This window comes from Ambystoma mexicanum, chromosome 11 (assembly GCF_040938575.1).
Source record: "Ambystoma mexicanum isolate Mex_15411 chromosome 11, UKY_AmexF1_1, whole genome shotgun sequence".
Taxonomy (NCBI): domain Eukaryota; kingdom Metazoa; phylum Chordata; class Amphibia; order Caudata; family Ambystomatidae; genus Ambystoma; species Ambystoma mexicanum.
In genome coordinates this window covers 822,814,910-822,829,164 of record NC_090934.1, presented here as the reverse complement: position 1 = coordinate 822,829,164, position 14,255 = coordinate 822,814,910, and the positions used below count along the sequence as shown (strand labels likewise).

Sequence of the window (14,255 nt, the reverse complement as noted above, 5' to 3'; positions counted from 1 at the left end):
AGAGGGTTGCACAGCACCTTCCCCCATTTCCCTAAGTGCATTGCATGGGGCTCTGGGAGGCGTGCACATTTGTCTGAAACACAAAGATCCACTGGCAATAAAAGGCGTAGGACCCCAGTTCGCATTTCTTAGAATTTGAGGATGCACTCAGAGTTGTCTCGGGCGTGACTGTACCTTTCATAGGAGATGTGCTAATCCCCAAACCCTCTTCCTTTGTCCCAGTAATCTGTCCTAGGGCCTCTAGCAAGTTGTTTTCTGAAACAAAGCTTACCTGAACATCCTGTAAAATTGGTAACTTTTCAGTAGCAGTACAGTGCAGTATATAGCATTCCTGTTGCGCACAGCATCTAGATCCAAAAATTGCTTACTCTACCCTAGAAATTAGAATTCACCCAGTCAAACAGAGGGATCTATAAAGATCATGGCAAGTAGTTAACATAAGCTACTTCCCCCAAGTTCTCTTGGTGCACTCTGCTGCCCTCTTTTAACAGAAGAATGCAACTGCAGGTCTTGCTTCTCAGCAAGGTACCTACATATAGAAACCTTGGTGCACTCTTGCTAAATCTGCTGGAATGTGTCTTCTATTGTGCCCAAGGTGGTTGTGTATTTGGGGACTCAGGGAAGCAAGGGAGCAGTCTAATGCACTGCAGTGCTAAGAGAGGCATGCCTTTTTCAGAAAAAAGTTCAGGTTTTCTGCCAATCAGAAAAAAATAGCAATGCAATCAGGCCAAAGGCAGAACACACATGCCAGTGAACCTGTGGCACAATTGGTTAGCGCGTTTGGCTGTTAACCGAAAAAACGCTGCTGTTTTTGGCAAAAAGACACAGAGTGTTCCACTCAGTAAACCTGAGTCATTTCTCCCGTGTTCTCTGGGTTCAGCCTACTGTCCCCTTTTAACACAAGTGCGCAACTGTGGCTTTCTCCTCATAGCAAGTTATGCCTATACAGAGGACATTTGGTGCACTGTTGATGGGCTCTGTCCTCTACTAAATCCCCTGTGTTTGTGGATTAGGGGAGGTAGGGAAGTGCTTGATACCCTGATTTGCTGTGGGAAAAAGAGCTATTTTAGAAATATTTTCAGGTTGCCTGGGAAGCATAAGCAAACAGCACACCAATCAGGCCCCTGTGTAAGAACTGCATGAGTCTCTGTGGCGCAATTGTAACCGAAAGGTTGGTGGTTCAAGCCCACCCAGGGACGATGCATTTTGGCTCAAAAATTCAGCATGACCAACTATGAACTTCTGTTTACCTCTCGCAGGTCTCGCCTGCTGACGTCCAAAAAATCCAATAAACTGCAAGCAATTCTTCTCGCTTGCTTTAGTTTTTCAAAACTTGCCATTCAATTCATAAACATCAAGACTTCATGGGAAGGGTTTGGCTGCAGCGTGTACTGATGCACAGAAGGAAGCTATCCTAGCCAGTCTACTTAAAGAAGCAATGAGGCTCTGCAGGTGCATGTACGTCTCCTACCTTTATTCTGTCATCAGACACACCAGGTGGACTGCCACTAGGACCTCGTGGCGCAATGGTAGCACGTCTGACTCTAGATCAGAAGGTTGTGTGTTCAAATCACGTCGGGGTCATATTTGCGTTTCCCACTCTGAAATACAAAATTGCTCTTCAGTATCTCGTTATTTCAACCTGACTGCATCTTTGTGCTCTGGGCCTAGTTGTTCTGGCGTTTCGAATGTAAGCTTTGCAGCAGGGAAGTATCATATTGACAGACACCCATGAAGGACATGGTCAACCTTTAAAGCAGGCCAATCTCTATGTTTTACTGAATGCAGCAGAAGTATTTCCTCTTTACCATCTCTTCAAGTGGGCCTGACTGATGTGCTGTTTTGTGCACGCTTCGTGGGCTTTGTAAAGCATACCTCTGCCATTTGCATGGCCTCCTAGCGCTATCAATATTTTCGTGTAATCGCTGAATGCTGCACTGTCCTGGGAACTCTAGGTGTGACTAAAGGATATATGTTGGGGCCCCGAAAGGGGTTCGGCAGTCTAGTGGCAATGGGCATCACTTTGCAGTTTGGGTTTGTGAGTTCAGGTACCAGTCTGGTGTCGGAAACCTGTAAGCGCCCTCCCAATCAACTGTCGGTCCAGGATTGTGAGGATTTCCCCTTATACTGGTCTCAGTAGACACATTTCCATTTTACTTTTTCACTCTCGCATTGCCTATTTCTCTCTCTCTCATAGATACATTATAGACAAGAGAGACATTGTCAGCGAGAGGGTTGCACAGCACCTTCCCCCATTTCCCTAAGTGCATTGCATGGGGCTCTGGGAGGCGTGCACATTTGTCTGAAACACAAAGATCCACTGGCAATAAAAGGCGTAGGACCCCAGTTCGCATTTCTTAGAATTTGAGGATGCACTCAGAGTTGTCTCGGGCGTGACTGTACCTTTCATAGGAGATGTGCTAATCCCCAAACCCTCTTCCTTTGTCCCAGTAATCTGTCCTAGGGCCTCTAGCAAGTTGTTTTCTGAAACAAAGCTTACCTGCACATCCTGTAAAATTGGTAACTTTTCAGTAGCAGTACAGTGCAGTATATAGCATTCCTGTTGCGCACAGCATCTAGATCCAAAAATTGCTTACTCTACCCTAGAAATTAGAATTCACCCAGTCAAACAGAGGGATCTATAAAGATCATGGCAAGTAGTTAACATAAGCTACTTCCCTCAAGTTCTCTTGGTGCACTCTGCTGCCCTCTTTTAACAGAAGAATGCAACTGCAGGTCTTGCTTCTCAGCAAGGTACCTACATATAGAAACCTTGGTGCACTCTTGCTAAATCTGCTGGAATGTGTCTTCTATTGTGCCCAAGGTGGTTGTGTATTTGGGGACTCAGGGAAGCAAGGGAGCAGTCTAATGCACTGCAGTGCTAAGAGAGGCATGCCTTTTTCAGAAAAAAGTTCAGGTTTTCTGCCAATCAGAAAAAAATAGCAATGCAATCAGGCCAAAGGCAGAACACACATGCCAGTGAACCTGTGGCACAATTGGTTAGCGCGTTCGGCTGTTAACCGAAAAGACGCTGCTGTTTTTGGCACAAAGACACAGAGTGTTCCACTCAGTAAACCTGAGTCATTTCTCCCGTGTTCTCTGGGTTCAGCCTACTGTCCCCTTTTAACACAAGTGCGCAACTGTGGCTTTCTCCTCATAGCAAGTTATGCCTACACAGAGGACATTTGGTGCACTGTTGATGGGCTCTGTCCTCTACTAAATCCCCTGTGTTTGTGGATTAGGGGAGGTAGGGAAGTGCTTGGTACCCTGATTTGCTGTGGGAAATAGAGCTATTTTAGAAATATTTTCAGGTTGCCTGGGAAGCATAAGCAAACAGCACACCAATCAGGCCCCAGTGTAAGCACTCCATGAGTCTCTGTGGCGCAATCGGTTAGCGCGTTCGGCTGTTAACCAAAAGGTTGGTGGTTCAAGCCCACCCAGGGACGATGCATTTTGGCTCAAAAATTCAGCATGACCAACTATGAACTTCTGTTTACCTCTCGCAGGTCTCGTCTGCTGACGTCCAAAAAATCCAATAAACTGCAAGCAATTCTTCTCGCTTGCTTTAGTTTTTCAAAACTTGCCATTCAATTCATAAACATCAAGACTTCATGGGAAGGGTTTGGCTGCAGCGTGTACTGATGCACAGAAGGAAGCTATCCTAGCCAGTCTACTTAAAGAAGCAATGAGGCTCTGCAGGTCCATGTACGTCTCCTACCTTTATTCTGTCATCAGACACACCAGGTGGACTGCTACTAGGACCTCGTGGCGCAATGGTAGCACGTCTGACTCTAGATCAGAAGGTTGCGTGTTCAAATCACGTCGGGGTCATATTTGCTTTTCCCACTCTGAAATATAAAATTGCTCTTCAGTATCTCGTTATTTCAACCTGACTGCATCTTTGTGCTCTGGGCCTAGTTGTTCTAGCGTTTCGAATGTAAGCTTTGCAGCAGGGAAGTATCATATTGACAGACACCCATGAAGGACATGGTCAACCTTTAAAGCAGGCCAATCTCTATGTTTTACTGGATGCAGCAGAAGTATTTCCTCTTTACCATCTCTTCAAGTGGGCCTGACTGATGTGCTGTTTTGTGCACGCTACGTGGGCTTTGTAAAGCATACCTCTGCCATTTGCATGGCCTCCTAGCGCTGTCAATATTTTCGTGTAATCGCTGAATGCTGCACTGTCCTGGGAACTCTAGGTGTGACTAAAGGATATATGTTGGGGCCCCGAAAGGGGGTCGGCAGTCTAGTGGCAATGCCCATCACTTTGCAGTTTGGGTTTGTGAGTTCAGGTACCGGTCTGGTGTCGGAAACCTGTAAGCGCCCTCCCAATCAACTGTCGGTCCTGGATTGTGAGGATTTCCCCTTATACTGGTCTCAGTAGACACATTTCCATTTTACTTTTTCACTCTCGCATTGCCTATTTCTCTCTCTCTCATAGTTACATTATAGACAAGAGAGACATTGTCAGCGAGAGGGCTTCACAGCACCTTCCCCCCTTTCCCTAAGTGCATTGCAAAGGGCTCTGGGAGGCGTGCACATTTGTCTGAAACACAAAGATCCACTGGCAATAAAAAGCGTAGGTCCCTAGTTTGCATTTCTTAAAATTTGAAGTGACACTCAGAGTTGTCTCGGGCGTGACTGTACCTTTCATAGGAGATGTGCTAATCCCCAAACCCTCTTCCTTTGTCCCAGTAATCTGTCTTAGTGCCTCTAGCAAGTTGTTTTCTGAAACAAAGCTTACCTGAACATCCTGTAAAATTGGTAACTTTTCAGTAGCAGTACAGTGCAGTATATAGCATTCCTGTTGCGCACAGCATCTAGATCCAAAAATTGCTTACTCTACCCCAGAAATTAGAATTCACCCAGTCAAACAGAGGGATCTATAAAGAGCATGGCAAGTAGTTAACATAAGCTACTTCCCCCAAGTTCTCTTGGTGCACTCTGCTGCCCTCTTTTAACAGAAGAATGCAACTTCAGGTCTTGCTTCTCAGCAAGGTACCTACATATAGAATCCTTGGTGCACTCTTGCTGAATCTGCTGGAATGTGTCTTCTATTGTGCCCAAGGTGGTTGTGTATTTGGGGACTCAGGGAAGCAAGGGAGCAGTCTAATGCACTGCAGTGCTAAGAAAGGCATGCCTTTTTCAGAAAAAAGTTCAGGTTTTCTGCCAATCAGAAAAAAATAGCAATGCAATCAGGCCAAAGGCAGAACACACATGCCAGTGAGTCTCTGTGGCACAATTGGTTAGCGCGTTCGGCTGTTAACCGAAAAGACGCTGCTGTTTTTGGCACAAAGACACAGAGTGTTCCACTCAGTAAACCTGAGTCATTTCTCCCGTGTTCTCTGGGTTCAGCCTACTGTCCCCTTTTAACACAAGTGCGCAACTGTGGCTTTCTCCTCATAGCAAGTTATGCCTACACAGAGGACATTTGGTGCACTGTTGATGGGCTCTGTCCTCTACTAAATCCCCTGTGTTTGTGGATTAGGGGAGGTAGGGAAGTGCTTGATACCCTGATTTGCTGTGGGAAATAGAGCTATTTTAGAAATATTTTCAGGTTGCCTGGGAAGCATAAGCAAACAGCACACCAATCAGGCCCCTGTGTAAGAATTGCATGAGTCTCTGTGGCGCAATCGGTTAGCGCGTTCGGCTGTTAACCGAAAAGTTGGTGGTTCAAGCCCACCCAGGGACGGTGCATTTTGGCTCAAAAATTCAGCATGACCAACTATGAACTTCTGTTTACCTCTCGCAGGTCTCGTCTGCTGACGTCCAAAAAATCCAATAAACTGTAAGCAATTCTTCTCGCTTGCTTTAGTTTTTCAAAACTTGCCATTCAATTCATAAACATCAAGACTTCATGGGAAGGGTTTGGCTGCAGCGTGTACTGATGCACAGAAGGAAGCTATCCTAGCCAGTCTACCTAAAGAAGCAATGAGGCTCTGCAGGTGCATGTACGTCTCCTACCTTTATTCTGTCATCAGACACACCAGGTGGATTGCCACAAGGACCTCGTGGCGCAATGGTAGCGCGTCTGACTCCATATCAAAAGGTTGTGTGTTCAAATCACGTCGGGGTCATACTTCCTTTTCCCACTCTGAAATACAAAATTGCTCTTCAGTATCTCGTTATTTCAACCTGACTGCATCTTTGTGCTCTGGGCCTAGTTGTTCTGGCGTTTCGAATGTAAGCTTTGCAGCAGGGAAGTATCATATTTGCAGACACCCATGAAGGACATGGTCAACCTTTAAAGCAGGCCAATCTCTACGTTCTACTGGATGCAGCAGAAGTATTTCCTCTTTACCATCTCTTCAAGTGGGCCTGACTGATGTGCTGTTTTGTGCACGCTACGTGGGCTTTGTAAAGCATACTTCTGCCATTTGCATGGCCTCCTAGCGCTGTCAATATTTTCGTGTAATCGCTGAATGCTGCACTGTCCTGGGAACTCTAGGTGTGACTAAAGGATATATGTTGGGGCCCCGAAAGGGGGTCGGCAGTCTAGTGGCAATGGGCATCACTTTGCAGTTTGGGTTTGTGAGTTCAGGTACCGGTCTAGTGTCGGAAACCTGTAAGCGCCCTCCCAATCAACTGTCGGTCCTGGATTGTGAGGATTTCCCCTTATACTGGTCTCATTAGACACATTTCCATTTTACTTTTTCACTCTCGCATTGCCTATTTCTCTCTCTCTCATAGTTACATTATAGACAAGAGAGACATTGTCAGCGAGAGGGTTGCACAGCACCTTCCCCCATTTCCCTAAGTGCATTGCAAGGGGCTCTGGGAGGCGTGCACATTTGTCTGAAACACAAAGATCCACTGGCAATAAAAAGCGCAGGACCCTAGTTCGCATTTCTTAGAATTTGAGGTGGCACTCAGAGTTGTCTCGGGCGTGACTGTACATTTCATAGGAGATGTGCTAATCCCCAAACCCTCTTCCTTTGTCCCAGTAATCTGTTTTAGGGCCTCTAGCAAGTTGTTTTCTGAAACAAAGCTTACCTGAACATCCTGTAAAATTGGTAACTTTTCAGTAGCAGTACAGTGCAGTATATAGCAAACCTGTTGCGCACAGCATCTAGATCCAAAAATTGCTTACTCTACCCCAGAAATTAGAATTCACCCAGTCAAACAGAGGGATCTATAAAGAGCATGGCAAGTAGTTAACATAAGCTACTTCCCCCAAGTTCTCTTGGTGCACTCTGCTGCCCTCTTTTAACAGAAGAATGCAACTGCAGGTCTTGCTTCTCAGCAAGGTACCTACATATAGAATCCTTGGTGCACTCTTGCTAAATCTGCTGGAATGTGTCTTCTATTGTGCCCAAGGTGGTTGTGTATTTGGGGACTCAGGGAAGCAAGGGAGCAGTCTAATGCACTGCAGTGCTAAGAGAGGCATGCCTTTTTCAGAAAAAAGTTCAGGTTTTCTGCCAATCAGAAAAAAATAGCAATGCAATCAGGCCAAAGGCAGAACACACATGCCAGTGAGTCTCTGTGGCACAATTGGTTAGCGCGTTCGGCTGTTAACCGAAAAGACGCTGCTGTTTTTGGCACAAAGACACAGAGTGTTCCACTCAGTAAACCTGAGTCATTTCTCCCGTGTTCTCTGGGTTCAGCCTACTGTCCCCTTTTAACACAAGTGCGCAACTGTGGCTTTCTCCTCATAGCAAGTTATGCCTACACAGAGGACATTTGGTGCACTGTTGATGGGCTCTGTCCTCTACTAAATCCCCTGTGTTTGTGGATTAGGGGAGGTAGGGAAGTGCTTGATACCCTGATTTGCTGTGGGAAATAGAGCTATTTTAGAAATATTGTCAGGTTGCCTGGGAAGCATAAGCAAACAGCACACCAATCAGGCCCCAGTGTAAGCACTGCATGAGTCTCTGTGGCGCAATCGGTTAGCGCGTTTGGCTGTTAACCGAAAGGTTGGTGGTTCAAGCCCACCCAGGGACGATGCATTTTGGCTCAAAAATTCAGCATGACCAACTATGAACTTCTGTTTACCTCTCGCAGGTCTCGTCTGCTGACGTCCAAAAAATCCAATAAACTGCAAGCAATTCTTCTCGCTTGCTTTAGTTTTTCAAAACTTGCCATTCAATTCATAAACATCAAGACTTCATGGGAAGGGTTTGGCTGCAGCGTGTACTGATGCACAGAAGGAAGCTATCCTAGCCAGTCTACTTAAAGAAGCAATGAGGCTCTGCAGGTGCATGTACGTCTCCTACCTTTATTCTGTCATCAGACACACCAGATGGCTGCCACAAGGACCTCGTGGCGCAATGGTAGCGCATCTGACTCCAGATCAGAAGGTTGTGTGTTCAAATCACGTCGGGGTCATACATCCTTTTCCCACTCTGAAATACAAAATTGCTCTTCAGTATCTCGTTATTTCAACCTGACTGCATCTTTGTGCTCTGGGCCTAGTTGTTCTGGCGTTTCGAATGTAAGCTTTGCAGCAGGGAAGTATCATATTGACAGACACCCATGAAGGACGTGGTCAACCTTTAAAGCAGGCCAATCTCTATGTTTTACTGGATGCAGCAGAAGTATTTCCTCTTTACCATCTCTTCAAGTGGGCCTGACTGATGTGCTGTTTTGTGCACGCTACGTGGGCTTTGTAAAGCATACCTCTGCCATTTGCATGGCCTCCTAGCGCTGTCAATATTTTCGTGTAATCGCTGAATGCTGCACTGTCCTGGGAACTCTAGGTGTGACTAAAGGATATATGTTGGGGCCCCGAAAGGGGGTCGGCAGTCTAGTGGCAATGGGCATCACTTTGCAGTTTGGGTTTGTGAGTTCAGGTACCGGTCTGGTGTCGGAAACCTGTGAGCGCCCTCCCAATCAACTGTCGGTCCTGGATTGTGAGGATTTCCCCTTATACTGGTCTCAGTAGACACATTTCCATTTTACTTTTTCACTCTCGCATTGCCTATTTCTCTCTCTCTCATAGATACATTATAGACAAGAGAGACATTGTCAGCGAGAGGGTTGCACAGCACCTTCGCCCATTTCCCTAAGTGCATTGCATGGGGCTCTGGGAGGCGTGCACATTTGTCTGAAACACAAAGATCCACTGGCAATAAAAGGCGTAGGACCCCAGTTCGCATTTCTTAGAATTTGAGGAGGCACTCAGAGTTGTCTCGGGCGTGACTGTACCTTTCATAGGAGATGTGCTAATCCCCAAACCCTCTTCCTTTGTCCCAGTAATCTGTCCTAGGGCCTCTAGCAAGTTGTTTTCTGAAACAAAGCTTACCTGAACATCCTGTAAAATTGGTAACTTTTCAGTAGCAGTACAGTGCAGTATATAGCATTCCTGTTGCTCACAGCATCTAGATCCAAAAATTGCTTACTCTACCCCAGAAATTAGAATTCACCCAGTCAAACAGAGGGATCTATAAAGATCATGGCAAGTAGTTAACATAAGCTACTTCCCCCAAGTTCTCTTGGTGCACTCTGCTGCCCTCTTTTAACAGAAGAATGCAACTGCAGGTCTTGCTTCTCAGCAAGGTACCTACATATAGAAACCTTGTTGCACTCTTGCTAAATCTGCTGGAATGTGTCTTCTATTGTGCCCAAGGTGGTTGTGTATTTGGGGACTCAGGGAAGCAAGGGAGCAGTCTAATGCACTGCAGTGCTAAGAGAGGCATGCCTTTTTCAGAAAAAAGTTCAGGTTTTCTGCCAATCAGAAAAAAATAGCAATGCAATCAGGCCAAAGGCAGAACACACATGCCAGTGAGTCTCTGTGGCACAATTGGTTAGCGCGCTCGGCTGTTAACCGAAAAGACGCTGCTGTTTTTGGCACAAAGACACAGAGTGTTCCACTCAGTAAACCTGAGTCATTTCTCCCGTGTTCTCTGGGTTCAGCCTACTGTCCCCTTTTAACACAAGTGCGCAACTGTGGCTTTCTCCTCATAGCAGGTTATGCCTACACAGAGGACATTTGGTGCACTGTTGATGGGCTCTGTCCTCTACTAAATCCCCTGTGTTTGTGGATTAGGGGAGGTAGGGAAGTGCTTTATACCCTGATTTGCTGTGGGAAATAGAGCTATTTTAGAAATATTTTCAGGTTGCCTGGGAAGCATAAGCAAACAGCACACCAATCAGGCCCCAGTGTCAGCACTGCATGAGTCTCTGTGGCGCAATCGGTTAGCGCGTTCGGCTGTTAACCGAAAGGTTGGTGGTTCAAACCCACCCAGGGACGATGCATTTTGGCTCAAAAATTCAGCATGACCAACTATGAACTTCTGTTTACCTCTCGCAGGTCTCGTCTGCTGACGTCCAAAAAATCCAATAAACTGCAAGCAATTCTTCTGGCTTGCTTTAGTTTTTCAAAACTTGCCATTCAATTCATAAACATCAAGACTTCATGGGAAGGGTTTGGCTGCAGCGTGTACTGATGCACAGAAGGAAGCTATCCTAGCCAGTCTACCTAAAGAAGCAATGAGGCTCTGCAGGTGCATGTACGTCTCCTACCTTTATTCTGTCATCAGACACACCAGGTGGATTGCCACAAGGACCTCGTGGCGCAATGGTAGCGCGTCTGACTCCAGATCAGAAGGATGTGTGTTCAAATCACGTCGGGGTCATACTTCCTTTTCCCACTCTGAAATACAAAATTGCTCTTCAGTATCTCGTTATTTCAACCTGACTGCATCTTTGTGCTCTGGGCCTAGTTGTTCTGGCGTTTCGAATGTAAACTTTGCAGCAGGGAAGTATCATATTGATAGACACCCATGAAGGACATGGTCAACCTTTAAAGCAGGCCAATCTCTATGTTTTACTGGATGCAGCAGAAGTATTTCCTCTTTACCATCTGTTCAAGTGGGCCTGACTGATGTGCTGTTTTGTGCACGCTACGTGGGATTTGTAAAGCATACCTCTGCCATTTGCATGGCCTCCTAGCGCTGTCAATATTTTCGTGTAATCGCTGAATGCTGCACTGTCCTGGGAACTCTAGGTGTGACTAAAGGATATATGCTGGGGCCCCGAAAGGCGGTCGGCAGTCTAGTGGCAATGCCCATCACTTTGCAGTTTGGTTTGTGAGTTCAGGTACCGGTCTGGTGTCAGAAAACTGTAAGCGCCCTCCAATCACCTGTCGGTCCTGGATTGTGAGGATTGCCCCTTATACTGGTCTCAGTAGACACATTTCCATTTTACTTTTTCACTCTCGCATTGCCTATTTCTCTCTCTCCCATAGATACATTATAGACAAGAGAGACATTGTCAGCGAGAGGGCTTCACAGCACCTTCCCCCCTTTCCCTAAGTGCATTGCAAGGGGCTCTGGGAGGCGTGCACATTTGTCTGAAACACAAAGATCCACTGGCAATAAAAAGCGTAGGACCCCAGTTCGCATTTCTTAGAATTTGAGGAGGCACTCAGAGTTGTCTCGGGCGTGACTGTACCTTTCATAGGAGATGTGCTAATCCCCAAACCCTCTTCCTTTGTCCCAGTAATCTGTGTTAGGGCCTCTAGCAAATTGTTTTCTGAAACAAAGTTTACCTGAACATCCTGTAAAATTGGTAACTTTTCAGTAGCCGTACAGTGCAGTATATAGCATTCCTGTTGCGCACAGCATCTAGATCCAAAAATTACTTACTCTACCCCAGAAATTAGAATTCACCCAGTCAAACAGAGGGATCTATAAAGAGCATGGCAAGTAGTTAACATAAGCTACTTCCCCCAAGTTCTCTTGGTGCACTCTGCTGCCCTCTTTTAACAGAAGAATGCAACTGCAGGTCTTGCTTCTCAGCAAGGTACCTACATATAGAAACCTTGGTGCACTCTTGCTAAATCTGCTGGAATGTGTCTTCTATTGTGCCCAAGGTGGTTGTGTATTTGGGGACTCAGGGAAGCAAGGGAGCTGTGTAATGCACTGCAGTGCTAAGAGAGGCATGCCTTTTTCTGAAAAAAGTTCAGGTTTTCTGCCAATCAGAAAAAAATAGCAATGCAATCAGGCCAAAGGCAGAACACACATGCCAGTGAGTCTCTCTGGCGCAATTGGTTAGCGCGTTCGGCTGTTAACCGAAAAGACGCTGCTGTTTTTGGCACAAAGACACAGAGTGTTCCACTCAGTAAACCTGAGTCATTTCTCCCGTGTTCTCTGGGTTCAGCCTACTGTCCCCTTTAAACACAAGTGCGCAACTGTGGCTTTCTCCTCATAGCAAGTTATGCCTACACAGAGGACATTTGGTGCACTGTTGAAGGGCTCTGTCCTCTACTAAATCCCCTGTGTTTGTGGATTAGGGGAGGTAGGGAAGTGCTTGATACCCTGATTTGCTGTGGGAAATAGAGCTATTTTAGAAATATTTTCAGGTTGCCTGGGAAGCATAAGCAAACAGCACACCAATCAGGCCCCAGTGTAAGCACTGCATGAGTCTCTGTGGCGCAATCGGTTAGCGCATTCGGCTGTTAACCGAAAGGTTGGTGCTTCAAGCCCACCCAGGGACGATGCATTTTGGCTCAAAAATTCAGCGTGACCAACTATGAACTTCTGTTTACCTCTCGCAGGTCTCGTCTGCTGACGTCCAAAAAATCCAATAAACTGCAAGCAATTCTTCTCGCTTGCTTTAGTTTTTCAAAACTTGACATTCAATTCATAAACATCAAGACTTCATGGGAAGGGTTTGGCTGCAGCGTGTACTGATGCACAGAAGGAAGCTATCCTAGCCAGTCTACTTAAAGAAGCAATGAGGCTCTGCAGGTGCATGTACGTCTCCTACCTTTATTCTGTCATCAGACACACCAGGTGGATTGCCGCAAGGACCTCGTGGCGCAATGGTAGCGCGTCTGACTCCTGATCAGAAGGTTGCGTGTTCAAATCACGTCGGGGTCATACTTGCTTTTCCCACTCTGAAATACAAAATTGCTCTTCAGTATCTCGTTATTTCAACCTGACTGCATCTTTGTGCGCTGGGCCTAGTTGTTCTGGCGTTTCGAATGTAAGCTTTGCAGCAGGGAAGTATCATATTGACAGACACCCATGAAGGACATGGTCAACCTTTAAAGCAGGCCAATCTCTATGTTTACTGGATGCAGCAGAAGTATTTCCTCTTTACCATCTCTTCAAGTGGGCCTGACTGATGTGCTGTTTTGTGCACGCTACGTGGGCTTTGTAAAGCATACCTCTGCCATTTGCATGGCCTCCTAGCGCTGTCAATATTTTCGTGTAATCGCTGAATGCTGCACTGTCCTGGGAACTCTAGGTGTGACTAAAGGATATATGCTGGGGACCCGAAAGGCGGTCGGCAGTCTAGTGGCAATGCCCATCACTTTGCAGTTTGGTTTGTGAGTTCAGGTACCGGTCTGGTGTCAGAAAACTGTAAGCGCCCTCCAATCAACTGTCGGTCCTGGATTGTGAGGATTGCCCCTTATACTGGTCTCAGTAGACACATTTCCATTTTACTTTTTCACTCTCGCATTGCCTATTTCTCTCTCTCTCATAGTTACATTATAGACAAGAGAGACATTGTCAGCGAGAGGGCTTCACAGCACCTTCCCATGTTTCCCTAAGTGCATTGCAAGGGGCTCTGGGAGGCGTGCACATTTGTCTGAAACACAAAGATCCACTGGCAATAAAAAGCGCAGGACCCTAGTTCGCATTTCTTAGAATTTGAGGTGGCACTCAGAGTTGTCTCGGGTGTGACTGTACATTTCATAGGAGATGTGCTAATCCCCAAACCCTCTTCCTTTGTCCCAGTAATCTGTTTTAGGGCCTCTAGCAAGTTGTTTTCTGAAACAAAGCTTACCTGAACATCCTGTAAAATTGGTAACTTTTCATTAGCAGTACAGTGCAGTATATAGCATTCCTGTTGCGCACAGCATCTAGATCCAAAAATTGCTTACTCTACCCCAGAAATTAGAATTCACCCAGTCAAACAGAGGGATCTATAAAGAGCATGGCAAGTAGTTAACATAAGCTACTTCCCCCAAGTTCTCTTGGTGCACTCTGCTGCCCTCTTTTAACAGAAGAATGCAACTGCAGGTCTTGCTTCTCAGCAAGGTACCTACATATAGAAACCTTGGTGCACTCTTGCTAAATCTGCTGGAATGTGTCTTCTATTGTGCCCAAGGTGGTTGTGTATTTGGGGACTCAGGGAAGCAAGGGAGCTGTGTAATGCACTGCAGTGCTCAGAGAGGCATGCCTTTTTCAGAAAAAAGTTCAGGTTTTCTGCCAATCAGAAAAAAATAGCAATGCAATCAGGCCAAAGGCAGAACACACATGCCAGTGAGTCTCTGTGGCGCAATTGGTTAGCGCGTTCGACTG

General features: G+C 46.1%; 7 non-coding genes across 7 annotated transcripts; all 7 read left to right on the top strand.

Annotated features, from left to right (window-relative positions):
* The first annotated feature begins 3,372 nt into the window (after positions 1-3,372).
* Positions 3,373-3,446, top strand: TRNAN-GUU (transfer RNA asparagine (anticodon GUU)). Its single transcript has one exon. It is a non-coding gene; the product is annotated as a tRNA-Asn (tRNA).
* A 2,175-nt stretch (positions 3,447-5,621) lies between these two features.
* Positions 5,622-5,695, top strand: TRNAN-GUU (transfer RNA asparagine (anticodon GUU)). The gene has a single exon. It is a non-coding gene; the product is annotated as a tRNA-Asn (tRNA).
* A 2,175-nt stretch (positions 5,696-7,870) lies between these two features.
* On the top strand, positions 7,871-7,944 carry TRNAN-GUU (transfer RNA asparagine (anticodon GUU)). The gene has a single exon. It is a non-coding gene; the product is annotated as a tRNA-Asn (tRNA).
* Positions 7,945-8,256: 312 nt separating this feature from the next.
* TRNAW-CCA (transfer RNA tryptophan (anticodon CCA)) lies at positions 8,257-8,328 on the top strand. The gene has a single exon. It is a non-coding gene; the product is annotated as a tRNA-Trp (tRNA).
* A 1,790-nt stretch (positions 8,329-10,118) lies between these two features.
* On the top strand, positions 10,119-10,192 carry TRNAN-GUU (transfer RNA asparagine (anticodon GUU)). The gene has a single exon. It is a non-coding gene; the product is annotated as a tRNA-Asn (tRNA).
* A 313-nt stretch (positions 10,193-10,505) lies between these two features.
* On the top strand, positions 10,506-10,577 carry TRNAW-CCA (transfer RNA tryptophan (anticodon CCA)). Its single transcript has one exon. It is a non-coding gene; the product is annotated as a tRNA-Trp (tRNA).
* Positions 10,578-12,752: 2,175 nt separating this feature from the next.
* Positions 12,753-12,824, top strand: TRNAR-CCU (transfer RNA arginine (anticodon CCU)). Its single transcript has one exon. It is a non-coding gene; the product is annotated as a tRNA-Arg (tRNA).
* Positions 12,825-14,255: the final 1,431 nt, after the last annotated feature.